This window comes from Podarcis vaucheri (genome assembly GCF_965113315.1).
Source record: "Podarcis vaucheri genome assembly, chromosome: 2".
Lineage (NCBI taxonomy): Eukaryota > Metazoa > Chordata > Lepidosauria > Squamata > Lacertidae > Podarcis > Podarcis vaucheri.
In genome coordinates this window covers 5,072,739-5,090,703 of record NC_138760.1, presented here as the reverse complement: position 1 = coordinate 5,090,703, position 17,965 = coordinate 5,072,739, and the positions used below count along the sequence as shown (strand labels likewise).

Sequence of the window (17,965 nt, the reverse complement as noted above, 5' to 3'; positions counted from 1 at the left end):
AAAAAATCTTTCTTCTGCATCAGTTGTACTTTTAAGAGCCTCTATCATGTCTACCCTTGCAGTTTGTGGAATTGCTTCTCCATCAATGCTGATGCATAGACAAGATGTTTGAGATGTGATGGCTGCTCATATTTGAGTCTTGGATGTGATTCTCCTCTTTCATATCCAGAAAATGTTTGGGTTGTGGCTTTCTGTAGTACCCACCCTCTCTGTCAAGGAGGGATACTAGTAAATAGATGCTGAACTCCAGCAGTCATGGTTTGTGTTTTAGCATTTTGTCCTATCTCCCTGTCAAAACCAGCCACGCAACCTGGTATTGTTTGCCCTTAAATGCTTCGCTGTGGGCTGCACAGAAGCTGCGTTTCCTTCTAAGCTTGCAATACTCCTGAGAGGAATTGCATGAGGTACATAGCAACTGGCTGTGGGGAGGGGAGGGTGAGGGAGGAGGGTTTGAATAATACATTACTTTGGCAGTGCTAGCTGAGGGGACCAGTTGAGGCACCAGTTCCGTTACGTAGTCTTGACATAAATCCCCAGCACCTGGGTGCCTAAACATTTGATACTAGTGGCTACCTATTCCAAAAATATAACATTTTGACCCTGTCCTTATGGTTGGAACATGTGGTTTTCTGCATAGGATTCAGAAACTTGCTAATCTTGCACCATATCAAATTAAGATTCCATATTTAGTGTGAATAATTAACATAACTGTTTAAGGAAACTTGCACCTTTTTTACATAGCATCATGTGCTTTGCACTAACTAAAACCGCACTTGATTTTTAAACCCCATATTGGGCTGGAATTTATACTGCATGAAAGTTGTTTCGCCAGGGAGGGGAATGGTGGCAGGTTAAAGGTAAAGGTAATTGAGGGGTACAAAGATGTGTGTGGGAAGGCATTATTTATGTGTGGGAAGTAAACACATAAAAGCAGGGAAGCGTGTACTAGCTCTGCTGCCCTGTCTCTGTTCCAATTCCCCTTCATGAGTTGGGAGGGCGACCATTGGGGCAGGAATAAAACTGCTAGCACATTTGCAAAGCTAAGCAAGTTCCAATATGGTTTCGGATTGGATGGGAACCATGTGTTGAGATTCCTGCATTGCAGGGGATTGGACTAGATGGCCCTTGGAGTACCTTTTGAATCTACAACAAGGGAAGGGGTGAGGAACTGGTGGACCTTCAAGAGTTGTTGGACTCCATCTTCCATCATCCCTGACTGTTGGCCATTCTGGCTGAAGCTGATGGGAGTTGGAGTCCAACAATATCTGGAGGGTCACAGATTCTCCATCTCTGCACCAGCTGAAGTTTTAGTGGCAGCCCCATATAACATAACAGTATTCAATCCATTGAGTTACCTGGGCATTAATGACACAGATGTGTTTAGACTCCCAGCTCCCATCACCCCTGACTTTTGGTCATGCTGGCTGGGACGGATAGGAGTTGAACTTCAAAAGCATCCGGAGGACCACACATCGGAGCCCACTACTCACCTGGAAAACACCACATTGGCTATGCACAGGCTCAAGGCTTTGCTTGTTTCATGATGATTAAAGCAGCGCTTGCAGATTGGGTTGCTTGCAGATTGGATTGCAATTGATGGAATCACAGTTTTTAATCCTGTAATTACCTTCCATGAAAATAAATGACAGGAACTGTTGTTCTCCTCACTTGAATAGTTTCTAAATGCTCAAAAATGACAGATCTCTGAGTTGGGAGAGGTAGAAGGCTGCCATTGAGAAAGGAAAAGAGAGAAGCAGTGCTCTTTTTGCTAGTTGCTACGGATTTTAAGAGGCTGCCATTAAAGATGTCCAGATGAAAAGTTGGGAGCACAGGAGCTCCTCTGATGGGAGCTGGCATAAAGGTTTCGTCCTATAAATGATTCACTCCTTGAAAGTAGGTCAGTGCTTGGGGGAGGTGTGCAAAGTCTTTCTTCTTTGCAGGCATCACTGCTTGATAACCTTACAGGGAAGGACAGGCTGGTAGAGCATCAGCTTCCTTCTCTGAGGGTTCTGGGGTGTGGAGAGGAGCGGGGGGTTGAGTGAAGAAGAGTTTTCAGCATGAACTCATAACACTTTGTTTTCTCAGAATTAATATGTTTTGTATTGGAAGGCTTTACTATTAATGTCACCAGTGGACATGACATTTTACAGTATAAACATAGAAGAGAGTCCTAGAAGGAATGAAGTAGGGGGGAGAGAAGGACATGGGCAAGATATGAATATGAAATATGAGAGAAGAGAACCACGTAGGTATTTATCATTCGGTGTCAGTCACTGGGCTTTAAAGTTAAAATTCTAATGATGTTCTTTACAATTTTTTTGTAAAAAATTCCTTTCAGTGAGGAAAATGGCAGCCAAGTGGCAAGAAGCAAGAATCGCATGTCCACTTCTGAGGAAATTCTAAAAGCTCACAGCATGAATGTCCATTTGTTTGTGTGATTGGTCATGTGTCAGATTTTGGATGTGGATGTACTGTGAGGGTATAAGCTATTTGAGGCCTATTTTGGAAAGAATAGCTTATGGCAGGAGTAGGGAGGGTGCTGCCTCCCAGATGCTTTGGGACACAGCTCTCATCATCTCTTGCCATGGACTGCTGGAAGTTGCAGTCCAACAACGTCTGCAGGACATCGTGTTGGCTGCTCCTGCATTATGGGCATGGCTATATGTATTCTACTTTTGCCCAAGGCAAGCTGAATTCTGTAAGTTGTCTAAATAATGCAAATCAACATATCCTATCCAGTGTGCCTCTTGCCCTTAAAGCATCGCCCACATACCTTCAGCCTATTTTTCACAGTTATAAGGACAAAGAAACAGCCCTCAAAACAAAAACGGAGATTCTCAGGAAGTAGAATTCTGCACACAGTTAAAATATTGGATGGTGTAGGATTGCAGAATACACACAGCCCTGGTTTATGGTTGTGTGGGAAACCCATGGGCTTGAGTAGAGCTCCATGAAACTGACAGGGTGGGTAGGTGGGTTTCCCATTCAGAATTAGGCCTGCCCTGAAGGTGCTGGGAATGAGGTGGTAAAATGGGCTGAACCACTTCAGATGACAGGTGGAGAATAACAATGCTGCATTTTGATTTAGCAACTCCCGGTTTCCAAATACATCTCTGCCCATCCTGTACTGTGACACAAAAGTTGGGACTAAATGTTGCTATAGTGAAAGTACCACAAGCACTGCAAGACATTTGTGTGTGTTTAATGTTGTTTTTGAAGGTTATGTAATCACTAAGGTTTTTGGGGCCTTTGATCCAGCTCTGTTAACCTCTGCTATTAGTTCCACAGGCTTTTTCCTTTGCAGCTGCCATAGAGGATGCCTTATGATTTTGGGAATTTGCCTGATAACTGTTTTAACTGTGTTTGTATTGAACTGTTGCACACTTGAACTTATCTGAGTTTTCCTAATGCTCTTCCCCTTCACCCCTCACACCACCTTGCCTGGACACTAGTTTGCACAAGTAAGACCATTAAAAATGCTTCTTCTTATTTTATTTCTCTGCATGCTTCTAGAATTTTTGTGTTTTGCATGTGGGTAACTGTGCACTTTTCTCTTATTTAATTACTTTAAAATCCCTGTTTATAATATGGCAGTGGGGAAACAATGATTATTAATCAAGGGTTGTTTTGATATATAATATTTGTGAATGATTCATGGTGCTGTTGTCTTTTCACTGGGGCTCTTGCACAGAACAGAGGAAAGCAATAACTTCAGGATTATAGGCTTTTTCAACAAAAAGAAAAGGAGAAAGAGAGAGAGAGAAGTAGGGAGCCTCATTTTACTTCAGCCTGTTGATTCAGGAGAAAGGGAAAGTATAATAGAAGTTGCATTAATATACTTATTTTTGCACTCTGAAGGGTAAAATGGTAGTTTCTGGGGTAGGGCTGGTACCCTGGATTACATACGCTTCAGGTTACAGATGTTTCAGGTTACAGACTCCGCTAACCCAGAAATATTACCTCAGGTTAAGAACTTTGCTTCAGGATGAGAACAGAAATCGTGCTCTGCCGGCGCGACAGCAGTGGGAGGCCCCATTAGCTAAAGTTGTGCTTCAGGTTAAGAACAGTTTCAGTTAAAAATGGACCTCCGGAACGAATTAAGTACGTAACCAGAGGTACCACTGTATATTGTCCAAAATCGGTTTGAGGTGTTTCATAATATTTGAGCTGACAATATATCACAAGTCACAATGTGTGTAAGGGCTAGGTGATATCTGGTTTTCAAAATTGCGATAACTCACCAGCTAAACATTGCAATGTTGTCACCAGTTAAACATTACAATCTACCACAATGTCTGAAATAAGAATGGAACTATACAGAGGTGAACAGGACAATGCCTTGGCAACTGCTACTACTTAGGTGTCTAAAACGGATAAATGACAATATTATCAATCATCACACTCAGTTTCATCAACAGGAAAGCCAAGATGCATCCCAACAGGACTTTTGGTTTTGGGCTTGTATACCAAATGGTGATATTCAGGACAATTGAAAGTCCTGTTGGGATGCATTTTGGCTTGCCTGCTGCTGAAAGTGATCATGAGGTGATTGGTAATATAATCATTTATCAGTTTTAGATCCTTAAGTAGTAGCAGTTGCAGGACATTGTCATTTTCGCCTCTGCGTAGTTCGTTCTTTATTTCAGATATCATGATATATTGATATATCACCATGTTTGCTGGTGATATATCATGATATTGAACACCAGTTATTGCCCAGCCTTATTCTGGAGAATAAAGGCAGCTTGTGTTGAAGTGGCACAAATTCTAGGAGAATCAGGCAGGTTGGCTGGCAGGGACAGGAGGTATCAGACATTGCAGGATGGAGGCATGGCTGAGAATCTGCATTGGAGTTCTGGTTCTTAGTTCTGAAGTATGTCAGATGCGTGCCTCTGAGCTCTTCCCATTCCTTGCCATAGAAGCAACAGCCAAGTTCCTTCCACTTCCACATCTGATATTTAGGACCAGGGTTTCCTAACTTGGAAGGGATGGTTTGGCTTGAATGCCTGGTCTGTTGCATTTTAAACCCACTGGATCTCGCAAGTGTTCCTTCCCATACAAAACTCGTTCTTGACAGATCAGTTTAGATATTCAGCAAAATTATAGAGTCATGACCCTGGGTGGGTCTGAGGCATGTCACATAAGAAACACCTAAGCCTCAGAACAGTAATTTTTACGGTAGAATACTACATGAGACTACTGAAAGGTAATCCCTGTTGAGTTCAATGGGACTTATTCACAGGTTAAGTGAGTATAGTGTTGCAGTCCAGTTGAAATCTGTATCTATGCACGGAAATCAATTTTATATCAATGGCTTTCATAAACGTTATGACAAGCATTTCAGAGACAAGTATTTCAGGTACATCCATAAGTAAGTTGTGTGTAAATGCAGATTAACACCCCCATAAGTACAACTCTTGGCTGCTTTTGAAAATTAGACACTGATCTGTTTTCAAAACATGGCTTATCAGATGTTTTGGACCATGGTTTTAGCTTCTGAAGAGTAGGGCAAGGCATTGCCCAGAGTTTAGATCTGCCCAGCCTTCTCTTCCAATTCTTACAGTACAATGGCTCCCCTTCACTTCATTTCTCAGCTCTCTATCCTACCTGTGATAGGAACGCACATGCCATGGACAGTGTGGTAAACCCTGGCTTTAAAATTACATGTGTTTGCCACCATATAATATGCAGATGACATGGCAATAGGAGAAGAAGACCAAATAGACCCAATGCAGATGTAATACTGGCTTCATCAAAATTGTGGTTTGCAGGAGCCAGCCATAGGAATTCACCCTCCTCCCCTCTCCAGTGTGGATTCTTCCATACTTGTTGTCAGATTTAATCACGATTTATAATTGCATCTCCAATGATGTCCTGCTGACTGGAGTTCCCATCTTACCTGGAGATTGAAACCAAGGTTTGTTTTGGGTTTGCAAGCCGTGGTTAATACTGGTGCTGATAGAACACTGAAGTTTAGCAGTTAAACTGTGGTTCAAGGTGACAAGGGAAGAGAGGGGGGAAATTGTGCTTGAGAGGAGGTGGGGGACAGGGCAGGCTTTCATGAGGCTGGCTCGCCAATTGCAAACTAGGCATGGTTGGTAGGGAACCATCATTACACTTGTTACATCTGCACCAGATCATAAGTTACAGTTCTTTAAGACTTCTTCAATCTGTTTCTAACATTTTAAGTTTTAAAGATGTTAGCTATTTATATATTATTACATTTTTACCCCACCTTTCCCCTAAGGGTCTGAAAGTGGCACACACGATTCCCCTCCTTTCCCTATTATCCTTGGCACAACCCTATGCGGTAGGTTAGGCTGAGAGTCAGTGACTAGCCCCAGGTCACCTGGGAGTTCCATGAGCAGGAGATGTGTGATGGACTCGCTCATTTCAGCCGTGTTAGGTTCACCCCTCGCCCCTGCATTCACATCCCTGCCAACCCCTCTTATTTGTGTAGCACAGATACATTGCACAGACCTAGGCTAATATCAGAATGAATAATGAGCAAGGAAGTAGAAGAGAAGTGAAGTAGAAAGATAACTGTGTTTTCATTCTGAGAATTGAGCAGCTTCCAAGCCTGTTGAAAGTGTAACAGCCTGCCCTGAGTATGCAAGATCAAATCTGGAGGGGAGGGAGACCCAAACCTGATTGAAACATTGATTTTCCTGACAGTCTTTCCCAACCAGCTTGATCTGTAAGCTGCCTTTATGGTGCTCTTGTGTCACTATGTCAAGTCAGGGCTGTAAAATCCTAAACACCTGATTTCTAAGGGTATCTGACAAATTTTACTTTTTAAATTTTATTTTGATTATGCATTTTTATAATTTAACTATACACATATACATATATCTGACAATTACAAGGGTATGTGCTATACATTCCAGCCCTATGCAGGGCTGATTCCTAAATCTTTAATACTGGTCCTTGAAATTTTGAAATCCTTTTTCTTAATCCTGCTTTTCTATAAGATCACTGCATGTGAAATGCATTGTGGGAGATTTGTGTGCCCAGAGGTGAAAGGGCACAAGGGAGTGGAATGTAGAAGGGAAGTTCTGAAGATGAAAGACGCAGCCCATCCTTTCTTAGAACACTTAATATTTTATTCCTATTTTCCCCAGGGTCCCGTCCCCCCGCTGCAACTTTGGGGATGATTTCAGCAGAAGCAAAAAAACTAAGACTGTCAGATGTCTTAATCATCCCATTATTGCTTTTGTTAGGACCTAAAAAGAAAACTAGGCGTGATTCTGCCAAAGTTAAGCATTCCTTCCCCCCACCAACCATATTGATTTCAATATGGAAAGTTTAGCACAGGCTTAAAACTGCTGTTATTCAAATCCATGTCTGTGTCAGCTAAATGTCAGGCTGAGAAAAATGGCTCCTTTCAAGCCTACCTCACAGCCCAGGAGGCAGATACCAGCCTCTTCTTTGTTCCCTCTGCCACAGACAACTCCTTGCTTGGTCACATGGCCTCTGTTTGGCTGCCTCTCTGCTTGCCTTGGGTGGGGAAGCCTTGTGCAGACTCTGACTGTAGTGGCACTGAAGGCTTTGCTGATGGCTGCCCTATATTGGAAGGGCACAGCTGAGGCAATGTAGGCCATAATACCTGTGCAGATGCCCCCGAGGTAGCACAAGGATGCTGTAATCTTGTTATGTGTTTGGGTTGATGATGCCAGTAGGTTTTCTACTAAGGAAAAAGACTCTTGGAGCCCAGTGAAGCGCCTGCTTCATTATCCCTGGATAGAGAGAGGATCATATCCACAGCATACAGTTTATGCACATGGCTTCCCACCAAAGAATCCAGGGAACCATGGTTAAAGGGTGCTGGGAACTGTAGTTTGGTTAGGGGTAAACTACAGTTTCCAGGATTCTGTGTGGGAGGGAAGCCATGAATGATCAAAGTCCGGTGCCCATTAAAATTTGTGGGACCTGTGTGCTTAAGAGTGTGGGTGCTCCACTGATTTCCGCAGGACTTAAATAGACTTGTATGGGAGAATCCTCAACACCTTTAGCATACCAAATAGCACTCTTTTTTGCTGGCTGCTCCTCTTCCGAGGAATATACAGGTGAGAGGAAGAGCTTTCACTGGGCCCCTTCCATCTTAGCTTCTCTAAGATGAGGGCACTTTTGTGCCTGCCAACAGCAAGTGCTGGAGGCAGAAGTGGCAACTTTCTGCGGGGTGCTTTGTTACCTCAACAAGAAGGTGGGGGGGGCGGAGAGGCAACCAGAAGTTGGGGAAGAGCACAATAATACTTAGCTGATATACTGCAGCCATGCATACATATGTGAGAGGCTCACATTGCTGTGAAACGTGCTTTGATTGCTCTCTCCACCCCCTCCACATTTCATCTGCATGCTCCTGAGGAGGATCTTTTCCAGTCCCCTGGGTATTCTGGGACAAGCAATGCTCTTTGAAGTTTTTCACATTTGCCATCTGGGGAGAATGCAGCATGAGGGCTCTCTCTGGTTCCTAAAAAACAAGCTGGCTTTCTCTGGCACCTGCGAGTCATTTCCATCCCACCCTGTCAGTCAGGTACCTAGTGAGACTAACATTAATAAAGGCAAATTGGATCCTTGGCTGGCGGTGGGTGCCATCAGGCTTTGGGGCAGAAGTAATGGGCTGCAGGAGGGGCTGGCAGATACAGCAGGGCCAGGTCACCACTTCTGAAGTAATACAAATTACCCCCTAAGTAGTTCTCCCCCCACCTGCAGCCATCCAGTACCATTAAGTGCAAAGTCTAAAATTACGTGGCTGTGTCACTGCTTGAAGAGAGTTAGGAAAATGATGCTGGCTTCTGTGGCCAGCTTGCTAAAGTAGAGAGAGAGAGAAAACAGTTTGAAGGACCTGCTTGTTTCTCTTCACTGCCTGTCTGGCACTGAGGCACAAGGATACTTTTGACATGTTCTCTATCCCAGCCTTCAGTGATCAGCTGGGATTTGAACCAGAATTGGAGTATGTTGAGCACTTTGCCAGCAAGGCAAACCAAGGCAAAGCCTCCCTTAGGTTAACCAAAGGCTTGTTTTGCTCTGGGAGCAAGTTAACACACTGTGTGTGTGAGAGAGAGAGAGAGGGAGAGAGAGAGAGAGACACACACACACACACACACACACACACCCCAAACTCTCCAGATGTTAAGCACTTGCGAATCATCATTCTATCAGTTGGAAGGCCTTTGCAGCTCTCTCAGAATGTAGTGCATTTGTATTTGTGAAGAACTGCATCCTAGGATATCCTATTACCCCACATTTTGCTTGTCCCGTGCCCAGAAAGCATGGGTCTGAGCAGTTTTCCACTTGTCCCACACGGGTCTGAGTGGTTTTGCCTTTGCACTGCTGTTTTCCCCAGGAAAACCTGCTCTTTAGCTCAGAACAAATGAGCAATCTGCAGAAAACCTGATTTCTTGTTTGTTCCAATTCAGTGCTAAACCAAGGGTTTCCCCAGGGAAAAGCAGCAGGGCAAATGGAAAAGGCAACATGGGCGCATCTTGCAGCTCTAGACCTGTTTAAAGTTCAGTGTGAATTAAGCAGTATCCCTTCTTCACCAGTTCTTTTCAACCTCAAGCAAGCAGATAAGAGTGAGAATTACAGCCAGACGCCCCTGAAGTTTCTACCTGCCCTCCACAGCCATAGATACTTCCCTGCTTAAAAACTGGCATCTCATTTCCCCAAACTAGAGGGATGAAAGGAGACAGTTCTTCTCTTGGATCTTTTCCTCCCACCTTCTGCTTTCCATAATTGCCTTCAGATGCCTCTCTTTCAAAGTCTTGGGCCTTTGTGCTTGATCTGTTGGGGCGCCATCTAAAACTTCAGCAAAAACAACATTTCCCTGTTAATTATTGAAGGCCACCCACCCTCTTGGAAGGAGAGGCATTTAGGAAGGCTCTTGTTCGACTCTTACAGCAGGGTAAGGAGGAGGAGGATACAGCACTTGCTTGGATGCTCTCTGCCAGCACTAACATGCCACTTTCACTGCTCCATCTCATTTCCCCCCATGTGCTTTGAGCATAGCAGCTTCACCTTAACATCTCGCTGCCGTATTTCTTAACTCAGTAACCGCATAGCAGACTTGCATGGTATATGGGAATGCATAACTTCATTACGTCCCTTCTCAAGAAACCCCCTTTGCTGCGACCTTCCCAAAAGTACCACCAAAGGTACTGGAAGCAATAAAACACTGGAGTGGGGGATCAGGCTTGGCAGAGATGGGTTTTCTTGTGCTGCAAATATGTTTGAACTTTTGGTGTGTAGTGCATGTGACAACCTTCTAATACAATTTTTGTCTTTTCTTCCCCTCCTCTCCCCCATCTCTCTCCCCCTCTCTTTCTTAACTCCCCCCCTTTCCTTTTTCCATCTCTGGTGGAAACACAAGGAGCTGGTAAGGAGCTGCGCCTTCCGTCTGCTTTGGTGTTTGTGCTGATAAACTTCTAGTTGCTAACCTTTTGTCTTTGCCAAATCTTGCCACTCTGGAGGGCTTGAAAAAAACGGTTTTCTGTGTGTTGCAGTAAGCTGCTTCTCATGGCCTTTGCAAAGACATTTTGTGGCTTGTGACACAAAATCCAAATGGCTTCCTGCTCACCCAAGTAAAATGAACATCTTCTAATAAAGTAAATTATTGGCTGATCTGCCACTTTTTGTGGCTTCTTAAATCTGCCACTGTACTCTCCTTAATGGTTGGGCTGGCTCTGGTAGAATTCTGATAACAGTTCCTCCTAGCTGCTGGTAATATGCAGGATGTCATCTTGTATACTGATGACAAATGACTAAAATGCAGAAATGCCCTTTAGATCTTACCAGTCTTTCAGAGCAAAGTTCACTTTCAGCAAAAGAGAATAAAAGCCCTGTGGGATCAGACTGAAGGTCCATCTAGTTCAGCGTCTCACAGTGGCCAACAAGATGCCTCTGAAAAGCCCATAAGCAAACTAAGAGTGTAATAACCCTCTGTCCCAGTGTTGACCCCTTGCAATTGCTATTTGACAGTCATACTGCTTTTGAACATGGAGACTCCACTTGGCTAAACATTTTCATGATTCCCCCCCCCCCCGAACCTTGTAAATCCATCTAGGTCATTGGCAGTCACCAACATCTCATGGCAGTCATTTCCTGCACATTTCCCAGCTTGCTTTTTGCCTTTGAGATGGGTGGCCAAAACCATGTGCGTTGCTCCAAATATCAGATGAATAATGAAGATTGTTAGCGAGTCTGATCTGGGGTGACATCACATTCTAATCCCCATCCCAACAATACAGAGATGAGTCAGACTGGTCAGTCCACAACAAAATTTCCACCTGTCATGTAAAACCAAAGGAAACATTTGGGGGACATAAATCCCTCCGGCTTGGACTGTCTAGTTGTGACAGTCACTGGTGCTCCAGAGTAGGCATGGCCAACTTTGGTTATGTCTCAGGAGAGTGCTGTGTCCTCTTAGGTTTAGCCCTAGGTTGGAAGCAATCCTCAGAATGGGTAGGACTAGAACCAGTGGGCGGAAATGACAGCCGATTTCAGCTAAATATCAAGACCGAGGTTCTCAAACAGTGATGTGCAAACCACTGGTGGTCCATGGGCTCCATGCAGGTAGTCAACAGATAAAAAAGGGAGAACAATTGAGAATAGCTGTACTTGGCTCTGCACCTGATCAGTTATGCACGCATGCACACACACACACACACACACACACACACACAACACAGATATCTAGGCTGTTTTGACCAGGGCATATGCTCTCAAACAGGCTGGCAAGACTAGCCTAGGGTCTGTGATGGTCATAAAGCAGCACTGGAGGGGGGGGATGTTATTAAAGCATGAGTTACATTTGTGCTTTAATTTGTAGGACAAAAGAAAAAGTTTATTAAGTGGTCTACTGAGACACCTGGCAGTTTCCAAGTGGTCCATGAGGGGTCAGGGGAAGAGCTTGAGAGAGACTGCATCAGGATAACTTTTCATAACTATAGAAGCTGTTTGGTAGTGCAATAGCCCACCTTGGGAGATGGCAGGCGCTCTTCTTTGGCTGGAAGTATCTAAACAGAGGTTTGAGTACCTTCTGCCAGGGATGCTATAGTTGAGCAGAGTTGGACTAGGCTGTCCTTGCTACTCTACAATTGTATGGAATTGTATTTTGCCGCACAAACTTTGGTGCAGGTGTCACATTCTGGTTGGCTCCATTGAGGCATTGGGACACACATACCGTATTTTTCGCTCTATAAGATGCACTTTTTCCCTCCTAAAAAGTAAGGGGGAAAGTGTATTCGTCTTAGGGAGCAAATACAGGCTGTGCAGCTATCGCTGAAGCCTCTTGAGCGCAGTGGGAGTGCTCCTCCCTCTTCACTCAAGAGGCTTTGCATTGCTTTCTTGTTTCTTGTTTTCCTCCTCTAAAAACTAGGTGTGTCTTATGGCCGGGTGTGTCTCACAGAGCGAAACATACGGTAATAGGGCCTTTCGTGCAGAATTCAGTGGCTGCTATTGAAACAGAACTTATAATTTCCTTAAAAAGAAATATGCTGTAGTGATCGGGTAGGCAGCATTTGCTAAAATTCAGAGAAGGGTTTCCCAACACTTTATCCACACGTCACATTTGAAGGTGTCCACTTAAAATTGTTTGGGGGCACCCTTAAGAACATCATGGGTGAAGTGAGATGCTCTCCTCTGGGACCAAAGGAGCAGTAGCTCTGTGTGCCATTCTCTAAGAACAGCATCCTGATCTTTTAAAACAAAAACAGCACATGTGCCAGCAGCATGAAATGACTATATAGTTGCTAAGAGGACTCAGTGCATACATTTAAATAGCAACATGCAGCTGATTCCTCCAGACTGTTGTCTTAATCTTAAAGCCATTATGGCTGCTTGGCTCAGATATGGCCTGTGACCTCTAGGTGGAATCCATGCCAAGGCATTTTGGTTTTTTTCTTGTAATTGCCGCTTGACATGTTACTGTAGTGCATCAAAGCTTGTACAGTCCAGGACCCCTAAGATGAACTGGGTTTTCTAAATAGTGCTTTAAGTCCTTTATCTGGGGTGAGGAGATTTTTCAAATATTAACAACTGCTCTTAAAATCCAGCAGTTTGCAGGGCCTGCTGTGAAATGCTGCTGCTGCTGCCTGCAGTTGAAATAATTGCCTACCTCCTCTTATAAAACCATGGCTAAGTGTGAGTTGCCTTGAGGATTAGTTTTATGTTCTAAAAAGAGGAACTGGTAAAAGAGTAGACCTGTTGAAAACAAGGGGAGGAGCTGTGATGCCATGGAGCAGTGCCTTTCAAGCTTTGTCCCCTAAGGACACTCTTGCCGTAATGGCTTTTCTTCCAAGGAACACATACACTTCTGCCACCAAGCTCCTGAGCATTGCATTCAGGAGCACATAGCTTAGATTCTGGGCACTAACTTAGGGCTAGTGGTTGCCAAGCTTTTTTTTCTGACGAAACACTTGAAAATTGCTGAGTGATTTTCCTCCCAGTTGTTCCCACGGCCATGTGCTGTTCTAGAGAGCACCATGTCAGCTACACCTGTTCTAGCATTTATGTAGCAAATCACTGGTGTGCATAGCTCATTCGCAGCCCATAACTTAACTGGTGACCTTTTACCATATTTTTCCGTGTATAAGACGGATGCTAAAAAAATGCTAGAATGCTAAAAAAAATAGTAAAAAATTGAGGGTCATCTTGTACACGGAACATGGGCACCTGGGGGGATTTCTTTAAATATTTAAGCATATGTCCTGGATTTTGGGTTGGGGGGCTGAGGTGGTTCCTCCTGCTGCCATCCCCCCTTTCTCCTCCCCCTCTGGACTGCATGCTGGCGACTGGCTCGCCTCCTGAAGCCCCTGCTGGTTTGACCACCGGATCAAGAGCAGCTGCCACCGCTGAGAGCTGCCTCAGCTACCTCTCCTTGCCCTTCTTTCCTTTTCCCCCTCTTCCCCTCTCAAACTCTCACCCTGCCCCCAGCCCGCTCACCACCGTCCTCAGCTCATTTTGCTCAACGGCATGGTGCAGAGTGGGCGCTGCCTTCCCCCGCAGGACTCTTCCTTGGGATCCTGTTTGGGAGCCTCCTTCCCCTCGCTTCCCTGCAGCAGCAGCTGCCGCCACCAAGGGGGACATTGCGGTGCCCCAACTGCTGCCTTTGCTCCTGCACCACGGGGTACTGCATGCACCTCATGCTGGAAATTATGAGGGCGATGGCCCCCAAAAGATCAACTTGCCACCGCCGATCATCCAGACTTTCACTTCTGTACTAGGGTGTGTGTGTTGTTGTTTTTTTAAAAAAATGGGGTTCAAATAAATAGGGGTCGTCTATACATGGGGGTGTCTTATACACGGAAAAATACGGTAGATACTAATGTTACTAAATTGTCTTCCAGATTTTCATTACCCACTTCCTTTATAGTTTCTGTACATTGACTTCTAATAGTTAGTAGATGTCCGGCTCGCTTCTACCAATAAATTACCATATTTTTCCATGTATAAGACAGATCTTTTTCGCTTTAAAAATGGGGGTCATCTCATACATGGATGTTTAAGAAAAACACTACTTACCAGTAGTGCAGAAAGCCTAGGGATATTTCAAGATATTATTTTGGGAGAAAACACACACACACACACACACCCCTTATCTAAAGCCTGCAAGGGAGGATGAGGAGGGTCACTTTTGCAGTGGGAGGTTTACAAACAACCACCAAAAGGGCAAAAGCACAGCATAGCTTGGAAAAGACACTCCAGACAATGCACCAAAAAGTGGGGGTGCCCCCCAAACACCCACCCACCCAACCGAAAGGGGGCTTAGCAGGCCCTGCAGCTGCTCCCTCCTTGTCCAAGGCCCAGGAACGGCACCCGCCACTTACATGCCTGGGAGGTTGCAAGTGGAGCAGCTGACCAGAGCCAAGAGGGCTGGAGAGGCAGCCATCAGCTCTTCATCTCTCATCTGGTGCTTCCTTGGTGGTGGCAGCAGAGCAGGACAGCTGCCGGGCATCATGAGCTTGACATGTTGCCATTGCTGTCGCTGCTGCTCCCAGTTCCTCCAGCCTCCCTTCCTAACTTGCACACACACTTGCACACTTTGGCTCTCACCTGTGGTCTCCTACCGTCCAGCACACTCCACTCCCAGTTTCCATTCAAAGGGAACGCACCCACTCAGTACAAAAAACCCTGGACGTTTTGCCACATTAAAGAAATCCGCCCCAGGTGCTGTGAAGAAGCTGCTGGAACTGCCATTCGTTTCACTTACCACTTCCGCCAACCAATGCGGACTGTTGCGGCAAGCCAGGTTAGGCAGAACAAGAGCACTCTAAATGAAAAAAAAGTTGTTCTGTTTGATGTTTACGGTACTAAATATACCGGTGCTTTGAATATTTAATAAAATATCAAAGTTGTTCTGTTTGATGTTCAAAATATTGATTTCTTAATTTTGGGTTCAACAAAATAGGGGTCATCACAGAAAAATACGGTATTTTGAGTGTTCATATTGTATTGTTCAATGGTCCATGATATGATTTGTAGGTAATCTGTAGATGGGTGACAGTTCATTGTTGTGGATAGCAATATTCCAGTATTTGTTTGCCTTTGCACATCATCAGCAAGGGGACAAGGTCACCTCTAACAGCAATATCCAACACTTGCCATTAATTATTTAATAGTTTATGAATTTTCCATTGAGTTGCCATTTTAAAACAGTTTTCTGTAAGATTTAAAGATAAAGTAAAAGTCATTTCCTGTGATGAGAAATTTCCAAACTCCCACTTGTCAATACGGATGATAGTATATTCATTTCCACAGAGCAAGGTGGGGTGATGTGCGCGTCCCAAAGGGCCTGATGTGGTCCTCAGGCTTTATCTGCACCTTGCTTTTAATGAAGGTGTTCAACATTGTAGGCGCTGGTGAGAAGTCTTTGGATGCAGTGATCTCAAGGCGTCCTTGAGATAACACCTGCCTGGTGGAGCACATCTATTTGTTTGCTTGTAGCAATTGCCTCCTGTGCTGTGATTTCATAGCCACTTTAATCTGATGCAGCTATTTTTTGCTGTTGTTTTGAGAACAGCCTCTTCCCGCGTCTTTAATGTGCAGGACCAAAGGAGCAGGAATGTGAGGCTCTTGTAATAGCTCTTCAAAAAGAGCCTTGATGCAGCCATAGATTTCCCATCAGAGCCCATTACAGCCACCGTGCTGCTTCCAAGAGCACTGGCAGAATGCCTGCCTCTCTCTAGCACTTAGCAAGAGGAGAGGCTGACTTGCAGTCAATAGCAGAGCTCTCTCTAACTCAGATGCAGAGTGGTGCTTCCCTTAAGTGAGAAGGGACCTTCTTTTCTAGGGTAGGGCTGACATTACCAGGATTTCAAAGGCGGAATTGATGTTGGGGGAGGCAGATTTCCAAAAGGCGGCAAGTCAATTAAAAAAATCACGGTTATTTTGGCATTTTTGTAAAAACAACAACAACCACCAACCCTCAACAATTGCCTCAGCTGGCGTGGGAGGGTGGTTGTTGCTGAGGACCCATCTCAGATATGGCACAAAGCTGCCTCTGATTCACAACAGCTTGGTGTTTCTGGGTTAATGAATGCACCCAGCCACAACAATGGAGAGACACCTCATTGATTCATGGCAGTTTGCCACACCTTAGCAGGGCAATGGCTAGTCGTCCTAATGTACACATGGCTATCTTGTTCCCTTGCTGTCCCCTCTTGGAGCAAGATGCTGGGTTTTTGGGAGCTAAGTTCTGGCCTGTTCTGCTTCCCTCAGGCCTCAGGTCTCTTTGTACTCAAGCTGCTTCTAGTTTGGATCGCTCTTGGTTCTGCCAGGTTCCACCTTAAAACCCCTGTGCCTTTTGGCAAGTAACCCTTCTGGATTCTGTCACAGCCTGAATTGCAAGCACTGCAGAAAAACCATTGTCAGTGTTGATTGGAAGCTCTGAAGTAGCAAAGCCACCATGTAAAGCTAGCCCCACCTGGTGTTTCTGCTCTGCTCAGCTCGCTCCTTTGCAGAACTCCTTTGGTTTAGGAGAGGCTGTGGCAGGACACAAAGACAGCCTTAAAATCCTTTCAGTGGAACCATCTCAGGTGTCAGAAGGTAAGAAGAGCCCCTGCTGGACCAACCAGAGGCCCACCTAGTCCATCATCCTGTTTTCCATAGGGGCTAACCAGAGGCCTATGAAACATCAAGGTCCGCCTCTCCCCATATGAACTGACCCAAGCCCTGCAGTCATCACCTGAGGCCCTTCTTGGTGTGTCCAATCCACAAGAAGTCCAGGGCGTGGCAGCATGAGAACAGGGCCTTTCCTGTTATCACTACCTGTTTGTGGAATGCTCTCACCTGGAACCTTCCGTTACATATCTTTAGCTGCCAGATGGAAACATTCCTCTTCTTCCAGGGCTTTAGCTAATTAAACAATCTTGTGCCTTTTAAACTGGGCAGGGGAGTAATTATTGTTTGGTTTATTGTTATGCTATGTATTTTGTGTTTTTATATTGTAAACCGCCCTGTGATCCTCGGGTAAAGGGCAGTGTATGTAGATGTACATGTACATGTATATGTATATGTATATGTATATGTACATGTATATGTAAGCCCACAAGCTAGGCCTGAGCACACAAGCCCCCTCCCATTCAAGGTCCTCAGCTGCTGGTATTGAGAGGCAGATAGCCTTTCTGATACCGGAGGTAATATTAAGCTGTCTAATGACTAATAAACCTGTATTTTTATCACCCCTGGGTGGGTTACATTTGCAGCAGCCTAGATCAGGCATTGGAATGTTCTGCAAAGTGCTGCTCTCTTGTAATCCTGCATACCTATGGAACCTGCATGTCACTTTTTCACCTGGAGTGGGATCTAATGCAATTAAATGTAATGGAAATTCTGTGGGTAATTAACCAGCCTTCTCCTCCTCCCTGCACTTTAATTAAATTCTTATTTGAACCAGTTTCATCCTGTATGTTGATTGCTGGAATTGGCTCTCGCACATCTCCTTCACAGGAAGAAAATGGAAATGTTG

The 17,965-nt window shown here is 44.7% G+C and overlaps 1 protein-coding gene across 2 annotated transcripts in view; it reads left to right on the top strand.

Moving 5' to 3' along the window:
• The window catches only part of DCTN2 (dynactin subunit 2), a 42,553-nt gene that overhangs the window by 10,144 nt on the left and 14,444 nt on the right, over positions 1–17,965 (top strand). The gene's annotated exons all lie outside the window — the stretch shown is intronic.